Source organism: Papaver somniferum, unplaced genomic scaffold (assembly GCF_003573695.1).
Source record: "Papaver somniferum cultivar HN1 unplaced genomic scaffold, ASM357369v1 unplaced-scaffold_19, whole genome shotgun sequence".
Lineage (NCBI taxonomy): Eukaryota > Viridiplantae > Streptophyta > Magnoliopsida > Ranunculales > Papaveraceae > Papaver > Papaver somniferum.
In genome coordinates, this window is record NW_020628818.1 from 6,336,293 (window position 1) to 6,346,082 (window position 9,790).

Here is a 9,790-nt window from a genome sequence, read left to right on the forward strand (position 1 = left end):
TACAATATGTAATAATAAACCGGAGCAAGGCTCAACAGTAAGATGATAATTTTATTATATATACAACAAAGACCACTTTCTCAAGACACTGCTTGAGAATTATGAGCATCCTCACACGGTGTCAAAGAGGATGCTCACTTGAGCAGTCAAGTTGTAATTTGATGAGAAATATGCTCATCAAGGATATTGACATTTTCCCTTTTACTTTCTTGAAGATCTTCAGAAAGTCAATAGGATCAGTCACAAGAGATTTAACAAAAGGAGGACACGAAGTACCTGAAGCTGCTTCCTTCCTGGCCTTCTTAATGCTGCGCTTGAGTATATTTATACTGGTCTTTAGTTTCGAGACACGATTATTAATGTGAATGTATTCGGGGACAGATACTTTAGATTCATGACTTTCTTCTGTGAAAGGCAAGGAGTTTGAATTTTTTTTTCTTCCTTCAATGGCTTCTTCTCTTCACAACACAATTTAAAGAGTCAGTCTTCCATATAACATTATTCCCTTTATAATTGTAAACAGTTTTGGTGTCATATTTACAACCAAGAATTGGCTCATCACAACACTTTTCTTGATTGAAGACTAGACCTTTAACAACAGCATAATGAGAAGCAGGTTTGATTACTTCTTTAGACATCCAGAATGTTATGAATTTTTTCATTCCGTAGTCGAAAACGACATCTCCTTTCAAGGTGACCTTTGTTTACGCGATAATAACAGTTGAAGGGAATTTTTTGACTGTTCTCATATGAGCCGTTTTTGAAGGTTGACAATCTTTGTTCATGGGAACATAAGCTGCTGAAGGTAGTTTTTCACTTTTGATGTCAGTGAAATTTTTCACTAAGGAATTTGTCTTTAACACAGAAAAAATTGATCTTACTATCACTTCGAGGGTTTATACTTTTATAGCCCAGACCACGTGTATCACGATATTCTTTACATGCTCATAACATAGTGGATAATTTTGTTGAGCTAGCATTGAATCTTTTCAGATTCTCTTCCAGTGATTTGACCGTATCAAGAGGAGCAGCTAGATCATCCTCCAATTGTTTTTCTCTGGAGAGAAAGCCGATTTCTATGCCATTTAAACATTTTTTTTGAGAGTCATATCTTGCTTCAGTTTTTGCAAGTCTTTATTTCAACACAAAGAGATTTCGACGAAGATTCTCCCCTTTCAGAATTCTTTGAATGCACATCTTCTTATCGATCTTTAAGAAGAGATTGTAAAAGTTTATAACCACAATCATATCCCTTAAAGAGTTTTTTCAATTTCCTGCTTTCTTGACAGAGAGGAGTCAGAAATTCAGCTAAGAAAGTTGTTGACTTCTTTTTCTTTATGAGATGGTCGAAAAGCTTGATATATTGTGAGACTTCCTCATCAATATTTTTTCCCTAATTTAAATCACTTTCATCTGAAAGATCATCCAACTGTTCATCTAGGAGTTTTTCCCAGTTGAACCCAGTTTCAGACAATGGAGAAGACGTGAGAGATTTCTCAGAAGACTCAAGGCTTTGAACCAAGACAAAATGTTTCTGAACTGGTGTTGCATCGTCAGAGATAACACTACTGTCCGTAGAGTAAGATCTCTGCAAACACAGACTTATAAGGTCTTAAATGTGTTTTCCTGCTCTGATACCAATTGAAAAAAGCGGGGGTCTAACAACCTCAACCAATATTTCGTTTACGCAATCTGTATTGACAAACTCAAATATAATTCTGAAAGCACCAACTAATAAAGCGTGCTCAATCAAGAAATATATCCAAGAGTTATATCTTTGTTTCTTAATGTAATCAGCAAATCAAACAGATATAGAAATCCGTGAACCTGATTATTATAAGAAACAACTTGGACGGTATCAAAAACCAATATTCAAGTGTCAATCAATTCAATCAACAACCAAAAGTTGGATCCAAAATTGTTTGAACTTACGCACAACCTGTGATATTTCAATTATATAAACAAATATAATGCGGAAAAGAAATAACACAGAACCAGAAATTTTGTTAACGAGAAAACCGCAAATGCAAAAAAAACCCTGGGACCTAGTCCATATTTGAACACCACACTGTATTAAGCCGCTACATACACTAGCCTACTCCAAGTTAACTTCAGACTGGAATGTAGTTGAGCCCCAACCAATCTCACACTGATCAAGGTGCAGTCACATTCCTTACACTTCTGAATCCCATCAGGACTCTGCGCACTTGATTCCCTTAGATGATCTCACCCACAACTAAGAGTTGCTACGACCCAAAGTCGAAGACTTGATAAACCAATCTGTCTCACACAGAAAAGTCTATTGAATAGATAAATCTGTCTCCCACATAAATACCTAAGAGTTTTGTTTCGTATTTTTATAAATCAAGGTAAACATGAACCAATTGATACACCGGTCTTATATTCCCAAAGAACAACTTAGTAATATCAATCACCTCATAATAATCTTAATTGTATGGTAGCGAAACAAGATATTGTGGAAGTACAAACGATGAGATGAAGATATTTGTGACTACTTTTTATCTTGCCTATCGGAGATTAAATCTCGATCAAATCTTAGAGAAGATAGTACTCGATACGATAGAAAACAACAATATCAGAATACACAACTACAGAGAAAATAGTTGGGTCTGGCTGCACAATCCCAATGAAGTCTTCAAGTCGTTAACCTACAAGGTTTTGGAAAAAACCTAAGGTTAAAGGAGAATGGACTCTGGTCGCAACTAGTATCACACAAGAGGTGTGGGGATTAGGTTTCCCAGTTGCTAGAGTTCTGCCTAATATAGTCTTCAAGTCAGGGTTTGCAATCAATGCTACCTTGGTAACAAAGCATTCAATATTCACCGTTAGATGAAAACCTGATTAGACTCAAGATAATATCTTTTAACTGTTATATCGAACTTATCTTGTTACACACAAATGAAAAGTGACTTCATTTAGATATGAGTAATCATACCTAAACCTGTGCACCTTGTTGGCTCAATATTTAACCGAAGTTAGCCATATGAACTCTTTCATATCAACCTTATTCACCTTAACCATAACTAGTTCAAATGACTCAAATGAAACTAGTTCTAGAGTTGTTCAATTGTTTATATTCTCACAGAAGTATACAAGACACAATTGAAGAAAAATTGATTTTGATTCACTAGAATCAAATTCATGAACATTAAAGCCACGGTTTGTAAAAGATTGCATTCCTTAATATATAAATGTATTAGCTCATGAACAAACTGATTTTTGAAAATAACCTACTCAAGTATGCAAACGGGTACGCATACCTAAGTGGACGGACTAAGTTTGGGTTCGCCAGTATGGAACGGGTACGCATACCTCCAAACTCAGTTGAATTTCCCGGAACTGAACTTACGCCAGTACGCATACGGGTATGCATACTAAGTTCCCGGACTTTTATTAACTAACCAGTACGCATACGGGTATGCATACTATGGTTCTCGTACTTGGAACATCATGCAACAGTTCAGAGTACAAGTACGCATACCGTGCTATATACAATCATGGTTAATTGTTATAAACACCCATTTCAATCATTGAACCATTCTTAGAAGACGACAATAGATGTTTCACACAAACTATTCGCTTCAAAGCAATTTTCACATGATCGAATGATCAATTCGAAACATTCCGAGTCTACATCAAATGACTGTCTAACACAAAATCATGTAAAATGTTACCAGGCGATTTTCATATGATCATCTTTTGACTTTCTTCAAGAATAGAAGATGAACTTGGTTAAAATGAAAGCTTACAAACACATATTTTGAGAAATATGTAAGTGAGTTAAACTCAGCTCGAAATATCAAATGTGTATAATCGAAGTATATATAGATATACAACTTTTGTCTCAAATAGGAGATAGAGTAGATGGACTTTTGAGTGATAGATGAGTTCAAGTCTCCATATACCTTTTGTTGATGAAGTTCTACAAGATCCACTCATTAGTTCTTCGTCTTTAATCGATGAACGCCATGAAGTCTATTGCTCAACTATACTTACTATCCTAATCCGAGATTTAGCTCTAAGTAGACTAGAAATCAAGACTTATAGTTTTGGCAAATAAACTTGACAAACAAGCTTGAGATAGAAACGCTTGCGAGTTCGACCGAGCAGTTCTCTAACACTATTCACCTAAGTCTACTACCCGGAAGTCTTGACAATCTCTTTCACGGCGTCACAATCCTTGTCAAGTGGCCATTTCTTCATCAAGTGTTTGAAGCTTGGCGCCTCAAAAGACGTATGGCATTCTTATAATCCTAAATAACATAAACCGAAAACACACAATTATAAAAAAAAAATACAAACATTTGAAACAAATTTAAGATAAATTCTCTTAAATAACAATAAAGTGAGATTGAGATTACTTATGAGAGTAGAATAGATTTTATCCGCCTATGAGTCTTTGTATCCAAAAAGAACATTTCGACCATCTTCTGGTAACCCTAGTAGAGGCTCACATTCTTTTTGTACCTTTTTCAAGTGAGAGGGAGGCATGTGGAAATCAATAGGTTTATTAGTAACCTTTTTTTTCTTTCCGGTTGCAGTTGCAGCTTGAACCCCTATTTCTTGACCATTTTTCTTCTTCTTCTCCACCTTCATCATCATCTTCTTTATCCTCTTCAACAACTTCACCTTGTCCATCATTATCGTTATCACTATTCTTCCCATCATCATTTTTATCACCATCATCACCTCCAACAGGTGGGATGTCTTGATCATCATCATCATCGTTATCTCCTCCAGCAGACGGAGTTCCTTGAACATCATCATCATCATTACCTCTTCTACCGATGAAATTGATTGGTCTTCATCTGGAGTTTCATCAGAATCACTTGGTTCAGGTGGACCCTGAGAATCATTCCATTCACGAATCTTGAGCATTCATGGCTCAACAAATTCCCTTGATGTGTTGCAGTCAAGAGTTTGTCGCCTACACGAGGAGGTTTTGAAGGAGGAGTAACAAGTTTCTACTTTTGCTTGATCTGTTGCGGCCTAAACAAGAACAATATAAATACATTTCAATCAGTGGTCAGGGTCAACCCTTGACAAGAAAACGGCTAAGATACAACAAATTAATCGTCAGGAACGACAAGAAAATTAAGTGAAGACTGAATAATAGTCGTCACTTAGGAAAAATAAAAAAAAGTAACGACGAATAACAAAATGTTTACACAAAGAAACTAGGTTTTGGTCACCTTTTAGTCGGCATTTTCGATAACCTTTATAGTGACGACTAATATATAGTCGGCAGGGTACTATTCACATAACATGCCATCTAATAACACAATGGAACTCAGAAGACGAAAGTATTTACACAATATTAGTCGGTATTTTAAAATTTTTAACACTGACGACTAACACTATAACATAAATAGTCAGCAAGGTATTAGGTTTAATAACGTGACAACTCTGTAAATATCACTTTCAGGGGATGAAAAGTCGTCATTATATTCAAACAAAGAAGAAAACGACTAATCTTAAGTATGAAAAGCCGACAAGGTCAACGAAAAAATACCTTGACGACTAGGACTGCACAACGGGTAGGGTGGGTAGGATATGGCCTATTTTGCCACCCTACCCGCTAAATGGCGGGTAAGAAATTTTTTACCCGCCACCCTACCCATCATTAAAAGGGTAAGACCCTACCCGACCCATTATTTGGCGGGTCGGGTAGGATAGGGTAACGGGTATAATCGTTTTTCCCCCTTCTATGTTCTGGTTCCTACTTTCTACTATGTTCTGGACTTTGTGGTTCATAGTTACTACCTTGACTGTGTATACAAAAAGTGTTTCCCAAAAAGAAAAATAGAAAAAGAATAATCTTGCAACAGCCTATCTAAATATGTACCCAATGGTACTGCCAATCTATATAGGGAAAAATGAACAGACAAAAACATCCTGCCAGGCGCAAATCCATTTGTAGACTCAAGAAACAAGAGTTCCATTCTTTTCAAAATCGACGATGAATCCCAGCATAATTTCATGTTCTTCACGTAACCTTGTTCTTCATATAGCAGTATCATCACCAAAAGCTCTTCATATGACCTTCTTCTTCAATCATCATCTACGAGGATGGAATACATACTAAGATCACCAAATAAATCTGCATAAAAACAGTTGAAACATGAGTGGTTAAGGCTAAGTATTCATAGTTAAGAGAGATTCTAATTTTTTGCATTGTATACACTGCAGCTTATCCAAAGACCATCAACAACAAGAGGCTGAAGCAAGGGAAGTATGAAACACAATGTGGAAGTGGTTAATTGTACAAATTTCAAAAAAAAAAAATTGAGACAGTAATTTTGACAAGGTAGGTAGACCTGAAAACTTCTCAAGGAGGTACAGGAACTGCAGACTAATGTTTACCAATGTTGTATTTGAAATTATACTATGTTCCTGGTGCCTGCTGTACACTAAACTAGCATAGGGGGAAAATTTTAACTAAATTTATGGGGTAAAGCCCCTGTGAAAATTCATTAAAATCCAGAAAAACAACTATTCATTAGATGTATAAAATGAAACCCTTCTGGTGTAAGTTCGCACCCGCGTGCTTCAAGAAGGGTCAAGGACTGTGCACACCCTAGAAAGCCAATACCTGTTATATTGCTTTAGTGATCAATATTAGGCGAACTCAGTTCATAACCACATTCCAAGTAAACCCATTTGAGTTTTCAATCTGATTTACAATGTGAAACAGATGGTTTGAATGGATGAATTGAGCAATTGAGAAAAAATGTACGAGTCTACTTGATGCATATGTATCTTTGATAAACCATGAAACTACCATTTGACAATGAATATGATTGAATGCACTCAAATTCATACATTTATTCATGCAATATACTAACAACAAGTTTCATACCTGACTCTAAGACGTCATCCTCCTTCTCTTCAGCTCCTAGTGTAGATGGATCCATATCAATCGGCGTCCTCAACCAGTTCTGTAGGAGAATCAATGCTTCCACAGTTCGGGATCTTAAAGAACTACGGAAATGACCAAGTATTCGCTTTCCAGTACTGAAAGCAGATTCACTTGCAACTAAAGAGACAGGAATAGCAAGTATGTCTCTTGCTATAAGTGACAGAATATCAAACCTTGCAGCATTTCTTTTCCACCAAGTCAATATATCAAACTTTGAACCTTCTTTCTTGTCTTTTGTTGGTGAGTAAATCTGCTCCGATAAGTATCTTTCCACCTCTGATTTGTCAAAATCCTCCACTGTAGACAACTGGGTTTTACGTTCTTCTCTATGGGCCTTATATCTTCTCTTTCTATGTAACGTAGAACTAGAACTAGAGCTCTCTTGACTAGCACTACCACCAGTTTCACCTACAGATTCTGACGAGGCTAACACACTTCCTACACCTACATATTCTGCCTTATAAGCTGTATATAATTCATTAACATCCTCTTTCACTTTATCTAACCAATTTTTTACCAATCTTTGTTTCATCCAAGGAATATCATGCATAATAAAGTCTTCTAGTATTACTTGCAGTACACGTTCTTTTTCTCTTGGATCAAGAAGCACAAAAATAAACAATAAAGGATTCATGTTTTTATACTCACCCCAATACTTGTTGTATTTAAGTAACATCTTCTCACCATATGGCATAAGTGAGGATCATAATGAGATTTTTGCCATTCATTTAACTCTCCACGTACATCACAAATTTCTGCCAAAAATGTATGCGAAGTGACATACGTAGAACCAGAAAACTCAACAGTGGCTTCAAAAAATACCTGTAGAAACAATACTAATTGTTATCGACCGTTGCGTCCATAGAGATGGATTTTGTCATAGCAAAACTTGCAATAAATTTGCTCTAGTTGATAATGCATATTAAACCATGTACAATAATAACACCTTGCAGGGCTTGTACCATTCAAACTATGCTATTCTAACAAGACACAGAATCACAAACACAGACGCTTGGAATGAGCAATTTCAATTACAAGGATATGGGTATGCGTCAAATGTGAGTTTCCCAATGATTACACTTCACACTCTGAAGCATATATTCCAGAACATACTAGCATAGATAAATGCAATGTAAACATTCCAAACAACAAAATCAGTACATTACACTTCAAAGTGAACGCAATTAATAATTCATGAACTGCCAAAAATCATACATGGAAAAAGAAGCAAATTGATTAATTCACATTTTAAGCATCCACAATGTAAACTAATACCAAAAGAGGTCATGGATGGTGTAAAGAGCAATACTACAGTAACTCATATATTGAGATAGGGTTATTCCTAGTGATAAATTCAACCTTAGTGACAAAACTAACTACATTGCAGTAAAGGTAATGAAAGAAATAAACAACAAAAGTCCATTTCTTTTTTACAATGGACCATAGGAATGGACCCAGTGTGATACTAGTTTGAAGATCTTGTATTACTAACAAGTGACAGACGAGGTAAAATTCAACGAGTAATCAACAAAAGTTAAGACTAACCACCTTGACTATCGCAGTCTACAATCCATCTACTGGTTTCAGACTTTGTTTTGTATCATGCAATCAGTTCTAAGTTTCAGACCTTGTTTTGTTTCATGCAATCAGTTCTAAAATGGTTGATAAAGAAAGATAAAATACCTGTAAAAACTGAACTAGGACTCGAGCATTAGCCCAATCATACTTTTCAGGAGCATGCACACAAGGCTTTTTCTTCTTGGCTTTTCTCCGACCAGCTACGGGTTCTTCAGGAGCATCAGAATCAGATGAAGTAGATTCATATTCATCGGGAACATCTGTACTGTCAATAGCATCAATATTAACACCCATTTCTGGTTCATCGGGAATATCGAAGATAAACCTCTCACGAAATGCTTTATCTGACCGTGCTAGCCTTATAAAGGCTTTTTCATATTTTTCCGCGGAATCCAACATCAAAAAAATGGAGTTCCATCTTGTTTTTACATCTAATATTAATCCCTTTTTATACTCAATTCTTTCGTCAAATACAGTTTCTAAGAACTTCTTCATCCTAGCAGGAGAGGCTGTGACGTATTTAACCACTGACCTGATTCTTGCCACTGAAGTATTATACTTCTTCAACCCATCCTTAACAACTAAAGCTAATACGTGGGAAGCACATCTGACATGCAAATGTTTACCTCCAACAATTGATGATACCCAACTGACAACTCTCTCCTTGACATATTCTATTGCTTTTTTATTTGCAGATGCATTATCGAGAGTGATGGTGAACACTCTCTCAAGCCCCCACCCGATCAAACACTTCTCCAATGTTCTTTCAATATGTTCACCTCCATGACTAGTGATTAAACAAAAACATATGATTTTTTTGTGTAATTTCCAGTGGTCATCGATAAAGTGGGCAGTAACTACCATGTAGTTGTAGTTCTGAATGGACGTCCAAGTATCTGTTGTGAGATAAACTCTAACCTTGTTCACTTTGAAATAGTTCACCAACTTGGCATTTTCAGTCACAAACAACCTGGATATATCACGATAGACGGTCATACGAGATGGAAGTTTGAACCTCGGCTCAAGATACCTACAAAATGCTATGAACCCTTCACCCTCAACCATTCGGAAAGATTGTTCATATGTGATTATGAAATTTATCAAGGCTCTCCTACATGCTTCTTGACAAACGTAGCCCCAACCATACGTTGCTGATCTCCCAGATTGCTAGGCTGTGCAGATTCTACTGTATCCAAATACTTCTGACACTTAGTCAAATGCCAGTTCAAATTAGATGTTTCATAATCCTTACCACCAGCCTTATATTTACCA